Consider the following 8,573-nt stretch of genomic DNA (forward strand, 5'->3'; position numbering starts at 1 on the left):
AGGAAAATCTGAACCAAATGCAGACATGAACACAGCTCTGTGGATCGTCTCGCTCAGGTTCCCTTTGGTAGCCCCAAGTAAATGACCAGAAGGGATCGTGTGTTGTCCTGAGAAAAGCTCGGAATCGGGAGCTCTTCCTTTTGTGTGATGGATGGTGGCTGTGCTACTCAGGACGGTGCCTGCTGGTGCAAAGTGCCACATGCTCCACTGCACGGGAAGTCAGAGTTTGCCTATGCTGCTGTTCTGTGTTGCTAGGTAATTTTTAACGTAGACGTAAAATAAAGGGGGATGGGTTCTCTTACAATACCACCCAAAATCCTATTAATTTAAAAAACAAACAAAGAAAAACAGCCAGTGTGTGCTCTGAGAAGGAAGCACAACAGCATGGGTACGTAAGGTAAATGTGGAATATCCTTCAGGGCCACGGGCTGCCACGGCTGTGTCTGCTTGGTAGGAGCAAGGCAAGTCTGTATTGGGAAGAGGTCATGGAGAGCACCCTGGTAAATGAAGGCATACAGCTTGAGATGGGTTGTACTGAGGAGCTGGTTTTCATTTTTCTTTGATAATGACACGATATGTGCATAGTATTGCTTTAGTGTGTGCTTGACACATCTGTTCCCTTCAGGATATGCCTTTTTGCCATGCCGTTGGCTGTTTAGAGCATTTCAGATACATTTTGCCTGGCACAACACCTACATACTGAACTTTTAATTTAAAGAAATGCTTTATCATTCATCTGAAAGTGATTTGGAGCCTGTTCTTTGAAAATAATGATATGTTTTGCTTCAGCATTAGCTGCCGGGGTTCGTCAGGACTAAGAGTAATCACTGTTACCTGTGGAAGTCTCCGACAGCACAGAGGGGTTGGAGGGGTCTCTGATTGTTGTGAGGATAGCATTCTGAAGAAATAGTGTGGAGGATACCTATTGCATCTAAGAAACAAACCCAAACCACTATAATACGATCACTTTTTAGTATAAGTTACGGTAAATGGGTTATTTGGTAACACTACCACATGGTCTTGCTGCCTGGTTTTAGGCATGGTCTTCAAAAACAAAGATGTTTTCTGGGAGTTTTGCTAAAAACTTGTCACTAATGCCAACATTTAAGTTGCCAAGAATCTGTCTCTGTTTCTCTTTAATAAATTTGAGTGGTCAAGAAAGAGAACTTGTAGGTGCTGGCTGTTACAGGAGCTGGAGGCTGCTAGGCCTCAGGGGGTTTTAGGCTTGCTGTTTGTAGACAGGGAAAAGGGAATAAAGAAAGACTTATTAATTAGTGTTATTTTATTCATAATATTAAAATGTAGACTGAAAAAATGACAACTGGTAATTAGTTTCCCTTTAAGATGGGTACATGTTTTTCAGTAGCTGAATTAGTCTCACCATATGGAGGCCGTGTCACAGGGCACTACCAGCGTTGCCACTAGTACTTAGAGAGACAATTCAGGCCTGGCCTCTGGGTCTGACAGTCATAGCCAACTTGTAACTGAGTGGTTAAAGGATTTTAGTAGTAGGGCTTGCAAAATTAGAGCTGTAGCTATCGAGGGTTGGCAGGCTGTGCTCCGTGCTGCCTCAGCATCTGTCTGCCCGGCCGTCATGGAGATGGCAAAGGAGTTTTAAAATGGGACGTGTAGCGAGCTGCACTGTGGGCAGGGGGAAGAGATGGAAAGGAAATGGGGGAATTGTTGAAGTTACCAGCACTTTTTAGAGGTCTTGGACATAAATTTTACCACCTTTGTGTGTAACCTGAGCTGCAGTTCTACAGCTGCATCTGATCAGGTAAACACTACCTCTACTGTAGATGCTTGTGGTGGTGTTGCAATTTGCACATGTTGCTCCGAGTTGCTTTTTGAGGCTGTTATCTAAGTGAATCCAGCCTAAAAGATGCAACCTGTGTGTGGGTTTTGGAAGTAATTCTTTCTGTAAGAAGTATTTTTCAATGTGCTGAGGTTTCTGATCATCACTCAGGACCTCAAGATGTCAGTAATTCTTCTAGGAAGTCCGTATCTGAGTGAACACAAAGCTCTTCATCCTGTTGTGCTGCTGTAGTCGGGGTTTTCCCAGTCAGTCTTGCTCTGTACACAGATTTCTGTAGTGCTCCTTAGCTCTGCAGCATGCTTCTGTTTTCCCCTGCCCGAGCAACGGGCTGTACATTAACCCTACCAAACACTGCAGGACTTGGGTGTTGTTTGAAATCTGAGGCATTTGTATAGAAGAGACTATTTTAGCTGGGGATAGGGGAGGGTGGAAATGTGTGTGCGTGTGTGAAAGTTGTTTTGAAGCCCAAACAACAGGGACAGGGAGCTGCTGGGTTTTATACACTGATTTGATACATTATTTTGTGTGTGGATGTTAAAAGAAGCCACACAGAGTTCAAGATGCATACCATGATTAACATTGTTTTGATCTTAAGCAATTTTTATATTGTATTTAAAATAATTTTAATATGAATTAATAGGAATAAAATTATACTGACTTGCTCTTTGCTCTTGTGACTGCACTTACTGCGAATGCAAGCACACCTATTGCAGAAGTTTTGAAATGAAAAGTCTTAAACTTTTGCATCAATTTCTACTATTATTAGTATTAATTATGTTTTAATGAGACTTGTATGTAGTTTTGCTCCAAGATCTTAAAGTAGGGCATCTTACTCCAATTTAGTTTTCATACATGGTTTTAATCCTCTTCAATGTCTGCACCACAGCAGGCTGAGGAACGTGGAGGAGACTGCACTTTACTTACCTGACCTCAGCACGACAGTGAGAGTAGTTCTGTCACATTTAATTAAAGACACTGGGTTGTATGCAGGGATCCAAATTATCTTAATGGCAATAACATGAGAAGGATGAAACCCAGCTTTGGCCTAGCATTTGGCTTAGCAGAAAACAGTGTTTTGTTTGAGTATGTATGTTTTAAAACCCTACAAGGAATGGTGACAAAACTCGGGAGCAGAATTGCACTTACTCTACATCTGGGTGAAGTATGAAATTTGGGAGCCTGTTTATGCCTTGAGCCAGCTGGTTTTTAACTGCTACATGGTCAAATTCAATTTAAAATTTTAAGGATAGAGAAATCCGCAGGAACAACCAAGTGGAAAGAATAGGTAGAGGATAAACATTAATGAGACTTTACCACAAAAATCCATTTATTTCCTGATATTATACATAAGGGTATTTAAAAAAATGGGTATTTGAAAAGAGAAGCTACTTTTTTTCCAGTTTGTGTCATTGCTGTCTCTTTATTTTTTAGGTTATCATTAAAATGTTAAAATGCAGATGAAGACTGGCTTTTGTAGAATCCGGCTACCTTCTGAATACAAAAGGGAATCCTAAACCAAGTTGTAGCACGAGGTATGTATTGGGGTATTTGGCTTTATTTAGCCATTACTGAAATCAGGAGCCAGCTTTGCTTTCATGCTTGTGATTTTATGTAATTCTGCTTATATGCTTCAATTAATACTTGCTTTCAGATAATACGTGACTATTCATTTCATAATTCCTGTCACACATTACCATGTTATTAAACAACTTGAAAGGTACATACACAGCATTCTGCAAACAGCTCAAAATCTGGGTACTCATAGTGCTTCTCCAAACAAATGCCACAATGCCACATTGCTGCAGTGTCCAGGCTGCTGGATGTTATTCACAGAACCAGCTAGGTTGGAAGAGACCTCCAAGATCACCAAGTCCAACCTCTGACCTAACACTAACCAGCCCTCCACTAAACCGTATCACTGAGCTCTACATCAAAGCGTCTTTTAAAGGCCTCGAGGGACAGCATTGCATGCAGAATCCAATTTGTAGATCAATACAATGTAGTTTCAGATTCTGAACAGTCTTCAGGATTAGCCAGCAGGCTGTATCCATGTCCTCTGTAAAACCTGGGGTTGAGCTCAGTTCCCAAACATGCAGGTTTGTTGTGTCTACCCTACGTGTTGGTAGTGGGACTATTGTACACCGTGCAGGTTTTAAAGGGAGGTTGGTTCAGTTCTGGAATTCCAAATTATCAGTAGTTTTTATAGAGTAAAAGTCCTGTTAAGCACTGATGGGATTTACCTGAGATTTTAGCTGTACTGATCAAGCAAGAGGAATTTGGGTTAGTTCTCATGGGTGTTCTCCATGTTTGGCCTGGTAAATGAGAGCTGTCACTATAGTTATGTTTACAGTAAAAGAGAACTAATCAAGATATACTAAGCCCTATCAATGGATGGTGTCATTTATTGCTAATCAAAGATCCTCTCACTGATTTCCATCCGTAATTGTGTGCGAAGTAAGCAGTAAAACTTGAGTTGCTTGGGGAGTATAAACGTGACAGGGACCTTTTGTTATTCTGTTTAAAAAAAAAAAAAGCATGGGAAGGGCAACATGAGAAAAAGTCTTTCTGCAGTAACAAATCTCAAACTGGACTAGGAATTACACAGTACTGCAAAATTGCCTCGCAGAAATAGTTCAAAATTTCTGCCCAAGACAGACATTTCCTATTATATTCCACAGCAGCCCTCTCTTTTTTTTCTGCCTTTTACTCTATCTGCTACATCTATTTAGGTAGCACTGCTTTGTAAAGGATTTCTCCAAAGAAAAAGTTTCTTCTGTACGTGGTTCAGATGAGGTGTTGGAGCTCTGCTCCCTGGTGTTCCGGTCACCCAGCGAGGAGCCAGAGAGCTGCATTGCTGCTGCTGCAGGAGCCCTGTGGTGCTAACCTCACCTCTGCACTGAAATTGGGGCTGGATCTTCACATAATTACAGAATATCCAAGATTGGAAGGGTGCCAAGGAGATCTTGTGACTGAACACCTCGCTCAAAGCAAGATGCCAGCTAGAGCAGGCTGCCCAGGCCCACGTCCAGGCGCCTTTTGGAGCTCCCCAAGGAGGAGACCCCACAGCCTCTCTGGGCAGCCTGTGCCAGGGCTCTGTCACCTGCCCAGCACAGCAGTGCTGCCTGGTGCTCACAGAGTCATTTACGTCATTTACTAAAAGGTCCTCATCAAGTCCGACCATCAGCCTAAGACTACTCTCACCTCGTGTCCTGTCACTGGGCACCAGCAGGAAGGCTCTTGCTCTGTGGTCTTTCTGCCCTCTCATCTCGGTTTGTACGTACTGATGGGATTCCTCTCAGCCCTCTCCAGGCCGAGCAGTCCCAGCTCTCTGGATCTCCTCCCTCAACCTGCTGACAGCTTCCTGATGCAGCACACGATGCTGCTGCTGCCCTTTGCTGTGGAACAGCACATTGCCGGCTCATTCAGCTCCCCCAGGACTCTTTCTGCAGAGCTGCTTTTCATACTGCTGGCCTCCAGCCTGTCCTGGTGCCTGGGGTGGTTCCTCCCCAGGGGCAGGAGCTGCCTGTTCCCTCTGATAACTCCACAAAATCCTGTCAGCCCATTTCTCCAGCCTGTGACGGTGCCTCTGGATGGCAGCACAGCCCCCTCACACGCTCCTTCCAGCCCTGCATCTCTCGCACACGTGCTGTTAGGTGCGTTCTGTCCCAGCATCCAGGTCATTAATGAAGGTTTTGGAAATGATTGGCCTCAGTGCTGACTGCCTGGGGCACACTGCTGGGTGCCAGCCTCCAACTGGTCTTTGTGCCACTGATCGCATGCTCCTGGCTCTGTTCAGCCACCTCTCAGCCCACCTCGCTGGTACGGGCCACCCAGCCCGTACCCCTTCAGCTTGTCATTGAGGCTGCAAGGGCAGAAAAGTGTCAGAAACCTCCTGAAAGTGAGGGTAAGCAACACCCGCTGCTGTCCCCATGCCCACAGAGCAGGTCACCTAATCACGGGAGGCTGTGAGGGCAGGTTGATTGAGGATTTGCAAATGGCCCTTCCATAAATCCGTGCTGACTCCTGTCAGCCGCCTTCTTGTCCATGGTGAGTGGCTTTCTTCAGTGTTCCCTAGCCTGGACATCTTCTGCTTAGCAGATGTTGAAGGTGAGGGGAGATGGGGAAACTCACACACATGTTGTTTTGTGGCTTTGCCTTGCTTTTACTAAGTTGTTCCCTGTCATTTCTAGGACTTGTAAAAATCATAATATAACGTACACCAGGCTAAAGAAATACGCTATAGGCATTTACTCATAAAATCTAAAAAAAAAAAAAAAAAAAAAAAAAAAGTAATACAGGTAAAACTGTTTCTGCCATCAGTGAAGAAGAAAAAAAAAAAAAAAAGGAAAAAAATCCAACCACTTATTTATGCTGTTTAAATCATGTTTTTTTTTTTTTTTTTCTCTTTTTCTTTCTGTCCACCTGACTTCTTGTCTTGACCAAGTGCTGTTGGGAACTCAGCCTTCTGGCTTTCCCTTAGGTATCAGACCAGCCCTGTGCAAAAGGGCTTTTTGGGAGCCTTGGCGCTTGGCAAGCTTCCTGGGTGCTTCAGACTCTGTCTGTCCCCGAGTTGCTCTCCTTCCTTCCTGCGAAGGGAAGAGAGGATGGCCAAGGCTCCCTGGAGATACAAATGTTCCTTTGACTGGCTAAATAATGACTTCTTGTCTCAGCGGAGTGATAAAACCCTTCCCTTCTCTTTCTCCCACTATTCAGTGGTGTGAACCTGGCTGGCAGAGCCTAATGGCCTAATTAAATTGCATTAAAAACTCTGAAAAGATTAGATTAAAATGTGAGTGGCTCTCATTGTGCTTGGGGCATAGTGTGCAACGGCAAACTGAAACATGTTGCAAAAGACTCTGAGTCAGCCAAATCAGTCACTTAAAAAAGAAATAAGAAAACAAAATTACACCTGTTCAGTTTTATATCAGTTTTCTGATGAGCAGAATTTTGCAGAGATGAATGTTGGCTTTGTGCTTTTGCCATTGCAAGTCCCTTCTTCAGCTCTCAACTTCGAAACAAATTTCACGCAGTTCTGTTGTGCCGGCAGAGGTACTGGGCTCTGATTTAATTCATCGTGAGGTCAAAATGTTCCGTCAGTCTTCCTGCCACTGGGGTTCGTAGGATGGTGGACGGCAGCTCAGATAACCTCTGATCATGCGATCTGGGAAAGCGTCCGCATTTCCAAGCTCTTTGTCCAGCTGTACTTGCTGTAACGCATCACCCTGTAGTTTGAGTTTTGCTGCATGTTGATTACAAAAGTACTTTTTCAAGAATCAGTTGAATCATTTCAGTGTCTAACTCCTTGGCCTGAGTTATATTTATGTCCTGAAAATGTTCTTCATTGGATCAGGTTTTGATTAAAGATGCTGGCGGCCACATAGCCTCAAACTGGAGCCGACTGCCTGCTATGCCCTGTGTGCAAAATTCTGCTCTTCAAGTTGGAATTGAAAGGACCACTGGAGGTGAGAAACTAATCCTGCTTTCAGTCATTGGAACGCATGATGGTCGGTGTGATTGGGTGATGTTTCCTGTCTGCTAGATTAATGATCGGTCTCTTTGTGTCTGATTGTTGTCTAATGCGTTCTTTCTCCCTCAGTGTTCTCTGGTTTTGGGCACAAGAACAGCGCTGCTATCCGATACAACAGCAATTAAAGCTGTGGCAGCGAGCTGAGCAGCAGGGACGGATCGCTCTCACCCAGGCTGTGCTCCTTCTGCTTGCAGGCAGTGGCAGCAGCCCCAGACTGCGTTCATCTGATTTACCTCTCCCTTTTCCATGTTGGGAAAGAGGCACCAGAAGAAATCTGATGTCTCCTTACGATATTCAAGAAGCATTTTCCTGTACGAGCATGAGGCAAGTTACAGGTGCTGTGATGGCTTCAAGTTCCAGCAGAGGGGGGATCCAGCGCTCAGGAAAGTCAAGTACTGGGAAATGGTATTGATAAAAGGAGTTGTGTTTGTATATGCTGTAACAGGGCTCCGAGGAAATGATATATTGAAGTACCACTTCTTGATTAAATGATCAGTTTTAGACTAAAACCTCTTAAAGCTAGATGAAACAAATAAGAAAATATGATTAAGCACTAAAATATGACAAAAGAGGGGAAAGTGTGGTTAGTCTTGTATTTGAAGAAAGAAGAGTAGTTGGGGTTGTGTTTAAGTTACAGTACTGAGTTTGCAATGGTGCAGAGAATTATTAGCTACCTGGAGAAAACTAAGCCAGCAACAGACTAGCTGAAAACTGAGGAAATGCTCACCAATAACAAAAATTAAAACTGGAGAAAGATTTCACCATCTATGCAGTTGAGCTTGATGTTATAATGTAAAATGCCTGCTATAATAATGTTGCCTAATGAAAAATGAAAACCAGTGAAGGAAACAAACAATGAAAAATGCACGTCGATGTCATGAGGTTTTCCCATTGCACTGTAATGTAGCACTGCAGATTTTTTTCCCCTGGGATTTCTGTTTCTAATAAAACTGTTTCAAATAAACTTCCTGTTATTCATAGATTAATTTTCTGTTTCTTGACCTCAGAAAGGCAGTGACCATGAATAGAACAGAGCAGTTGCCAAGAACCTCATGGAATTTAACAGAGGCAAAAACTAAAATCTGATTCTGGGCACAGAGTAAGTTCAGGCAGTAGCACAGCCTGGACATAAGACTGGATGTGGAGCAGCTTTGCAGGAGCTGGGTTTTGAAGAAGGCTGGCTTTTGGGGATCCCCGAGGAGGAGACCCCACAGCCTCTCTGGGCAGCCT

The 8,573-nt window shown here is 43.7% G+C and overlaps 1 protein-coding gene across 13 annotated transcripts in view; it reads left to right on the forward strand.

Annotated features, from left to right (window-relative positions):
• The window catches only part of PSPC1 (paraspeckle component 1), a 67,001-nt gene extending 58,694 nt beyond the window's left edge, over positions 1–8,307 (forward strand). For 3 of the 13 annotated variants that reach the window (XR_011806506.1, XR_011806511.1, XR_011806498.1), the window contains 4 exons: positions 3–255; positions 3,248–3,348; positions 4,605–7,278; positions 7,413–8,307. The gene's annotated coding sequence lies outside the window, so the exon portion shown is untranslated. Of the gene's footprint in view, positions 1–2; positions 256–3,247; positions 3,349–4,545; positions 7,279–7,412 lie in introns of those variants that run through there. The other 10 variants (XR_011806504.1, XR_011806509.1, XR_011806505.1 and 7 more) reach the window with 7 other exon arrangements.
• Positions 8,308–8,573: the final 266 nt, after the last annotated feature.

This window comes from Anas platyrhynchos, chromosome 1 (assembly GCF_047663525.1).
Source record: "Anas platyrhynchos isolate ZD024472 breed Pekin duck chromosome 1, IASCAAS_PekinDuck_T2T, whole genome shotgun sequence".
Taxonomy (NCBI): Eukaryota; Metazoa; Chordata; class Aves; order Anseriformes; family Anatidae; genus Anas; species Anas platyrhynchos.